This window comes from Galeopterus variegatus, unplaced genomic scaffold (genome assembly GCF_000696425.1).
Source record: "Galeopterus variegatus unplaced genomic scaffold, G_variegatus-3.0.2 Scaffold5290, whole genome shotgun sequence".
NCBI lineage: Eukaryota > Metazoa > Chordata > Mammalia > Dermoptera > Cynocephalidae > Galeopterus > Galeopterus variegatus.
In genome coordinates, this window is record NW_007731401.1 from 222,900 (window position 1) to 232,321 (window position 9,422).

The window sequence follows — 9,422 nt, forward strand, 5'->3', positions numbered from 1 at the left end:
GCCCGCGGCCTCCCACGTCCCCAGCTGCGCTAATCCACGGCCGAGAGCCGCGTGCCAGGCCAGAGCAAGCGATGGCCGAGTCGCCTCGCCCGGAGCCTGGAACGGCTCGTCTCCGCGGCCGCCACTGCCCCCTGGTGGTTGGTGCTGCGAAGAGGGGCGCCAGGGTGAGAACGCTGAGGATAGAGGTTTCTATTCAGCAGTGAATGATCTGAGCGTTTTTAAGCCTTTTTAAGTTAAAAAAATATTTCCTAGGGCAGAGTCCCTGGCGCACTAGGGAGAGTGCAGCGCTGGGAGCTCGGCAGCGCTGCAGCTGCAGGTTCGGATTCTATATAGGGATGACCTGTGCGCTCACAGCGCTCACTGGCTGAGCGCGGTGAGGCCGGTCTCAAAAAGGACAAAAAAAAAAAAAATTCCTAGAAAGTAAGTTAGTATTTGCATGCCTGATAAACGTTCCCTCTCTGAGCGTTCAATGAGTGCTCCTAAAATGACTTACTCCACGCATGTCATAAAGGATTTTGCCGTGAACGTTAGCGATTGCAGAAGAACGCATGCCTGGGCCGGGGGCTGTTCACTGATGGAGCAGCTCCCTTCTCTCTTCTACTCCCTGGAGCTTTTCGGCAAGGAGGGGAGGAGATTGACAAGAACAAAGTAAGGGCTAGAGAAGATGTTGTGTTTGACAAAAGAAGGGCGGTGTAGGGAGGGAGGCGTGGAGAGTTTCCAATAAATTAAGTGCTCTTAGAGAGCCAGCATTTTGCACGTGTCCCCTCTCCTCTCTAGGAGGTATGTGGCGCAGTGAGTGAGAGCTTAGGCTTCAGAGCCAGGCTGCTTGCTGGGTTCCAGTACGTGTTCTGACACTAGCTAGCAGCGTCACCTTGAGCAAATCACTTTATTATACCTATTTCCTAGAGTTGTTGTGGGGACTCAACAGTAATAAAATCCCTGTTTTACAGGCGAGGAGAATGAAACATTAATATATGGCAGACACTACATGATAAGCACAGTTTAAGGGTTTACTGCTGCTATTGCTGCTGTTATTGTTATCTGGGAAAATAAAATCACTGGCCTCTTTTATAAAAAGAATAGGGGTCTCAAAATTCCAGTTGCGGGCTGTATGCGCCAGGAAGGGTCCCAATGTTCACACCCCTACTCATAGTCTGAGATCAATGACCATGCTTCTCTTGTCATCTCCATGTCTCACTATATTTATATTATTTTTAAGATAAGTAGATCAAAAATCACTTGAAATACTAATCAGCTCCAATCTCCTATAGCTACCTTGTTTCGTGTCTTCTTTTTCTTCAGTGTATAATTTGCCCAAAGTTCGTTCTTCTCATAATCTCCTCTTATTAAGTCAAGCCTAATTATTCCTTTGAAGACACCTCTAATTGGGGTTCTGCATTCGTATGTAATGACACAAGAAAGAACAAGACCCACTGGTAGAACAAAAATGCAAATGACAATGAGAAATAAACTATATCTTACCATCTCAAAAGACCAAAAAACACCAAAGACAAACAAGAAAAGGGGAAGAAAGGAACAAAAAATATTTAAAACATGCAAACAAAAATTGATAAAATGCCAGGAGTAGGACAATACCTTTCAATAACAACCCAGAATGTAAATGAATTAAACTCCCCACTCAGAAGACACAGACTGAGTGATTGGATTAAAAAGTTCAACCCAACTATATGCTGTCTTCAAGAGACTCATCGCACCCGTAAATACACACACAGACTAATATTGAAGGGACAGAAAAATGTAAACCATGCACGTGGAAACCAAAAACAAGCAAGAGTATTTATTTTTATATGAGATAAGATGTACTTTAAACCAAAAACCATTAAAAGAAACAAAGAAGGCCACTTTAAAATGATAAAAGGATCTGTCCACAAGAAGACATAAAAATCATAAATATATATACACCCAATACCAGAGCACCCAGATATATAAAGTAAACACTATTAGACCTATAGAAATAGACCTGAATATGGTAATAGTTGGGTACCTGAACACCCCTCTCTCAGCATTGGACAAATCATCTAGGCAACAAATCAACAGAAAAACACAGGTTTTTTTTTTTTTTTTTTTAAAAGATGACCAGTTAGGGGATCTTAACCCTTGACTTGGTGTTGTCAGCACCACACTCTCTGAGGTGAGCTAACCGACCATCCCTACCTAGGGATCCAAACCCATGGGCTTGGTGTTATCAGCACCACACTCTCTGAGGTGAGCTAACCGACCATCCCTACCTAGGGATCCAAACCCATGGGCTTGGTGTTATCAGCACCACACTCTCTGAGGTGAGCTAACCGACCATCCCTACCTAGGGATCCAAACCCATGGGCTTGGTGTTATCAGCACCACACTCTCCCAAGTGAACCACAGGCTGGCCCTCAAAAACACAGGTTTTTTTTTTTTTTTCTTAAAAGATGACCAGTTAGGGGATCTTAACCCTTGACTTGGTGTTGTCAGCACCACACTCTCTGAAGTGAGCTAACCGACCATCCCTACATAGGGATCCAAACCCATGGGCTTGGTGTTATCAGCACCACACTCTCCCAAGTGAGCCACAGGCTGGCCCTCAAAAACACAGGTTTTAAACTGCACTTTAGATCGATTGTATCTGGCAGATATTTACAGAACATTTCATCCAACAACTACAGAATATACATTCTTCTCATCAGCACATGGACCATTCTACAAGATAGACCACATGTTAGTTCACAAATCAAGTCTCAACAAATTTTTAAAAATTGGAATTATTGGGGCCGGCCCGGTGGCGCACTGCTACAGTGCGCCATTGGGAGTGCAGCGGCGCTCCCGCCGAGGGTTCGGATCCCACATACAGACCGGTTTCCGCTCACTGGCTGAGCGAGGTGCGGGTGCAACACCGAGGGTTGCGATCCCATTGCTGGTCCGGGTCCAGTACGGGCGCGACACTGAGGGTTGTGATCCGTTGCCGGACACGAAAAAAGACAAAAAAAAAAAAAAATTGGAATTATTTCAAATATCTTTTCAAACCAGAATAGATTAAAACTAGAAATCAATAACATGTGAAACTCTGGATACTATACAAATATATGGAAATTAAATGACATGAATGGACTATGAATCTAAGAAGAAATTGAACAAGAAATCAAAAAATTTCTTGAAACTAATGAAAATAAAGACACATCATACTAAAACCTGTGGGACACTGCAAAAACAGTACCAAGAGGGAAATTTACTGCAATAAATACATCAAAAAAATAGAAAAATTTCTGGTAAAATCCCTAATGCTACATCTCAAACAATGAGACCAACAAGAACAATCCAATCCCAGAATTAGTAGATGGAAAGAAATAATTAAGATCAGAGGAGAACTAAATGACATAGAGATAAAAAAAAAAAAAAACTATACAAAAGAGCAATGAAACCAAAAGTTGGTTTTTTGAGAAGACAAATGAAAGACAAACCATTAGCTAGGCTAACTTCAAAAAGAAGAGAAGACCCAAATAACAAAAATCAGAAATGAATAAGAAGACAGTACAAATGATACCACAGAAATACAAAGAATCATTGGAGACTATAAACAACTATATGTCAACAAATTTGAAAACTGGAGGAAATGGCTAAATTTCTGGACAGATACAAACTATCAAGACTAAACCAAGAAGAAATAGAAAACCTGAATGACTGGTAACAAGCAACAAGCAATAAGATTGAAGCAGTAATCAGTAGTCTCCCAGCAAAGAAAAGCTCAGGACTGGATGGCTTTACTGCTGAATTCTACCTCACCTTTAAAGAGGAATTATTACCAATTCTCTTCAGACTATTCCAAAAAATTGAAACAAAGGCCATTCTCCCAAACATTCTATGAGGCTAGCATCACCCTGATACCAAAGTCAGACAAAGATACAACAAAAATGTTACCAGGCCAATTCAGCTCTTGGCCGAGCCTTCCCAAATTTTGAAATCAAACTCACAGGTCTGGCTACCTGCCTCCAGACAAAAGCAAACCACTCAAAAGTCAAATATTAGTGAAAATGGAATCCGGCTTTTATTTAGGAATGCCAGTGACTTCAGGAGAAGTGTTAGGCTAACCCATCTCACTGGTAAACCTGAAGGAAAAATGGCCGGGCCATCTCAAAGACTCAGGTTTACTGAGGGTTTTTTTAAGAGGGGGATTAGGGAATGGAACGTGGGAAATGAAAAGCAGGATGGAGGGGCACATGAACTATGAGGGGTCTGTGTCTATGTGTCAGGTACAAGGTCTCGCCAAGGCCTTGTCTGGTTTCTGCTCTCATCTTTGCTGTTATCTCAGGGCCTGGGTAGTATGTGTGAGCCTGCAGCTTCAGGATGACAGGAAAACAACTTTACATTCATGCAAATAATGTCATTTTGCCCCATAACCAAGGTTCAAAATATCAAACAAACATGGGAAAAAAGAGAACTCAGAGAAATGCATGCCAAGAAAAAAACTGTCTTTGTGAAATCTTTTAGAGCGCATATGGTTTAAGTCCCAACATGGTGTTAGTCATGGTCACTCCAACAAAAAAAGAAAACTACAGGCCAATATCTCTGATGAGCATAGACATAAAAATCCTCAATAAAATATTAGTAAGCAGGACCCAGCAACACATCAAAAAAATTATACACCATGATTGGGTGGGATTCATCCCAGGCATGCAAGGATGGTTCAATACATGCAAGTCAATAAATGTGATGCACTGCATCATCAAAATCAAGGACAAAAACCATATGATTATTTCAATAGAAGCAGAAAAAGCATTTGAAATTCAACATCACTTCGTGATAAAGACTGTCAGCAAATTAGATATACAGGGAAAATATCTCAATGCAATAAAAGCCTTATAGGACAAACCCACTGCCAATATCACTCTGAATGAAGAAAAACTGAAAGCTTTTCCCTCAAGAACAGGAACAAGACAAGGATGCCCACTCTCCCCACTCCTATTTACCACAGTATTGGAACTACTAGCTAGAGCAATCAGGCAAGAGAAAGAAAGAAAGGGCATCCAGTCTGGAAAAGATGAAGTCAAACTGTCCAGGTTTGCAGATGACATGATCCTAAATATACAAAAACCTAAGGACTCTCCCAAAAAACTCTTAGAGCTGATAAATGATTTCAGCAAAGTTGCAGGAAAAATCAACACACAAAAATTAGTAGCGTTTTTATACTCCAGTAATGAATTAGCAGAAAAATAGATCAAGAAAACAATCCCATTTACAGTGGTCAAAAAAAAAAAAAAAAAAAAAAAAGCCCTAGGAATCAGTTTAACCAAGGAGGTGGAAGATCTCTACAACGAGAACTACAATCTGTACTAAATAATTAAAGAATACACAAAAAGATGGAAAGACATCCTATACTCATGGATTGGAGAACTAACATTGTGAAAATCCATATGTCCATACTACCCAAAGTGATCTACATATTCAAAGCCATCTCCATCAAAATACCAATGAAATTCTTCACAGAAATAGAAAAAATCCTAATGTTAATATGGAACAACAAAAGACTCTGAATAACCAAACAATCCTGAGCAAAAAAAATAATAAAGCTGGAGGCATAACACTTCCTGATTTCAAATTATACTACAAAGCTATTATAACCAAAACACAATGATACTGGCATAAAAATAGCCACTCAGACTAATGGAACAGAATAGAGAAGCCAGAAATCAACCCACATACGTACAGCTAACTGATCTTTCACAAAGGCACCACGGACACGCATTGGGGGAAAGACTGCCTCTTCAATAAATGATGCTGGGGAAACTGGACATCCATATGTAGAAGAATGAAACTAGACCTCTACCTCTCAGTATATAATAAAATCAATTCAAAATGGATTAAAGACTTAAATATAAAGTCTGAAACTATAAAACTCTTAAAAGAAAACATAGGGGAAACACTTCAGAAAGTAGGACTGGGCAAAGTCTTCATGAGTAAGATCCCTGTAGCACAGGCAACAAAAGAAAAATAAACAAGTAATATTATATCAAAGTAAAATGCTTCTGCACAGTGAAAGAAATGATTAACAGAGCAAAAAGACAACCTATAGAATGGGAGAAAATATTTGCAAACTATGCATCCAAGAAAGGATTAATATCTAGAATACACAAGGAACTCAAACAACTTAGTAAAAAAACAAGTATCCCAATTAAAAAATGGGCAAAGGAACTGAATAGGCATTTCTCATAGGAAGATATACAAATGGCCAACAGACACATAAAAAACTGTTCAATGTCACTCAGCTTCAGTGAAATGCAAATAAAACCACACTGAGATATCATCTCATGCCATTTAGACTGGCCATTATAAAAAGCAGAATAACAAATGCTGGCAAGAATGCAGAGAAAGGGAAACACTATTGGTATAACTGTATATTAGTACAGCCATTATGGAAGACACTATGGAGTTTCCTCAAACAACTACAGGTAGAACTACTAAACTATCCAGCTTGGTATATACCCAAAGGAATGGAAATCATCATGTCAAGGGGACACCTGCACTCCCATGTTTATCGCAGTTCTATTTACAATAGCCAAGAGTTGGAACCAACCTGTATGCCCATCAATGGATGGCTGGATAAGGAAAATGTGGTTTATATACACAATAGAATACAACTCTACCATATTAAAGAATCAAATTCTGCCATTCACAGCAACATTGATGAACTTAGAGAAAATTATGTTAAGTGAAATAAACCAGGCACAGAAAGAGAAAGAGCACATCCTCACTTGTAAGTGGGAGCTAAAAAAATAAACAAAAAAAGAAAGAAAGAAAGACATCCATCTCAATAATTCTTTGAATTTTCAAAAGGATCGAACAGAACGGAGGCCACCAGAGATGGGTAAGGGGGAAAGTGCAAGAGGGTTAGCAAAAAATTGGTAAAGGGCCACAAAAAATAATTACATTGTGTAATGTTGAATATATTAGTTATCCCAATTTGAGCATTAAAAAAAAAAAAAAAACTTAAAAAAGATTTGCATGCTAATAGATACTTTTTACAAAAGCTAGCAAAATTCTGGGCCGGCCCAGTGGCGCACTGCTACAGTGCGCCGCTTGGGAGCGCGGCGGCGCTCCCACCGAGGGTTCGGATCCCACATACAGACCGGCCGCTCACTGGCTGAGCGAGGTGCGGGCGCAACACCGAGGGTTGCGATCCCGTTGCCGGTCCCAGTCCGGTACGGGCGTGACACTGAGGGTTGCGATCCATTGCCGGTCACCAAAAAAAGACAAAAAGGAAAAAAAAAAAGCTAGCAAAATTCTTCAGTGTTCATAATTGTAATTGTTTCTTCTCAGGCAATTTTTGGTATGCCACGTTAATTGAATATTAAGATATTCAGTATTAAGAAAACAAAAATCCAATAATAATTGGATGAAGGATTGGACAATAAAAGTTAGTCTTTCAGGTGTATAGTCAATGACTTTTGACAAATGTACATAATTGTGTAATCATTACTATAAATAAGATATAGAGTACTTTAATCTCCCCAAAAAGTACACCGTGCCCTTTTGCATTCAGTTCCTTCTCCCTACACTTAGTCCCTGGCAACCAGTGATCCAACTCCTGTCTCTGCAGTTTTTCCTTTTCAAAAATGTCTCGTGAACACAATCATATAGTGTATAGCCTTTTGTGGCTGGCTTCTTTTACTCAGCTTTACACTTCAAAGGTCATCTGTGTTGTTACGTGTATGTAGTTTATTCCTCTTTAGGGCTAAGTACCATTCCATGGTATGGGTGTACCACAGTTTATTCACCCATTCCCCAGCTGACAGTCTATTTTCCATGTTGGTGAACATAAAATAAACCCGCTATTAACATTTGCATATCGATCTTTGTATGGACATATGTCTTCATTTATCTTGGGTAAGTATAAAGAAGTGGGATTTCTGGGTAGTACAGTAATATAAAGAACTCTCATGACTTAACATTAAGAAAACAAATAACCCAAAAAACATTGTGCAAAAGATTTGAAAAGACATTTCAGCGAAGAAGATATAAAGCAGGCAAATAAGCACATGAAAAATATTTGGCATCGTTCATCATTAAGGAAATGCAAATTAAAACTACAATGAGATACTGCTATACAGCTATTAGAGTGATTAAAATAAGAGAGTGGCCAAGTGCCAATAAGAATGTGAAGTGACTTGAATTTTCATATGTTGCCGGTGGGGATGCGAAATGGTACAGCTCCTTTGGAAAACAGTTTTGCAGGTTCTTATGAAAGCAAGCATCCACTCGGTCAATTTTTTTACAATCAGCTTAAGCAAATGGCTCCACCTAGTGTATGTATGAGAAGAAATGTTTATAAAATTTACATTTACATTTGAACTGGAAAAATTGCAACATGTCAATTTTCACACTACTTTTTATTTAGACATTTTAATTTTATTTTGAATCTTATTTCTGAATGGTAGTTTTTGAGCTCAAGGTAAGAAAATTCCAGAGAATAATCAAATGTGTAAAACAAAATCAACACGGTATTTTCTTAATAAAAGATACAGTAAAGGTGGAAAGTGCTGTAAAATCTTGGGTAAATCCCAGACACTGAATAGTAAAAAACCTGTTTTCTCAAAGGTAAAATGATGAGTTGAAAAATAGTACTGACAATGCAAGAAACCCTTATGCTTCTAAATTTAAAAATGTTTTAAATTTTGTATGTTAGTAGTAGTAGTAGTAGTATATAAAACGAATATATGGGGAGATGATTATGTAGCTCTCTGACTTTAGATCATTCATCCATCTATTCATTTATCCTTCAAACATTAATTCAGCACTTAACATGTGCCAAACACAATACTAGGCCCAGCAGATGCAAAGACGAATAAAGCACAGTTCCTATCTTCTAGGAGTTCACATATATTCTGACACTGTCTTAAAAAATAAATAAAAGCACAAATGGTGAAATCTCATTGCACAAACAGTGGTGCAATCGTAGATACATTAATTTTTTCAAAGTTAATTTCCTGGTAAAATTTTATTTATTTTACATGAAATTTATATCTCAACTCAAATGTGCAATTACAGGAAAGCCTACATTAATTTGGAAGAGGGATAAAGTTTTTCTTTGTGCAATTATAAGAATTCTTAAATTACCTGAAGAACCCATTATTTTCAAATAATTTAGTAGGATCAGTTTCAACACATTTACTGTAGCATGCAAGGCACTAGGTACTTTTAGCACTTAGCACTTACTATAAGAAGCTAAATGCAATTGGAGGGTAAAAAAAATTTTTTTTTAAACCTAAAATAGGACTTTAATATTTTAAGTTATTCTAAACTAGCAGTGTTAAGAACAAGAAATACAGTTGATCTTAATGTACTTCTTTGATTCATTTGATAAAAGCATCTTCCATCCAGTGAATAGAGGATTTTTTTTCAAGTGGCTGTCCCTTCCCTCGGGAATTGGGAGT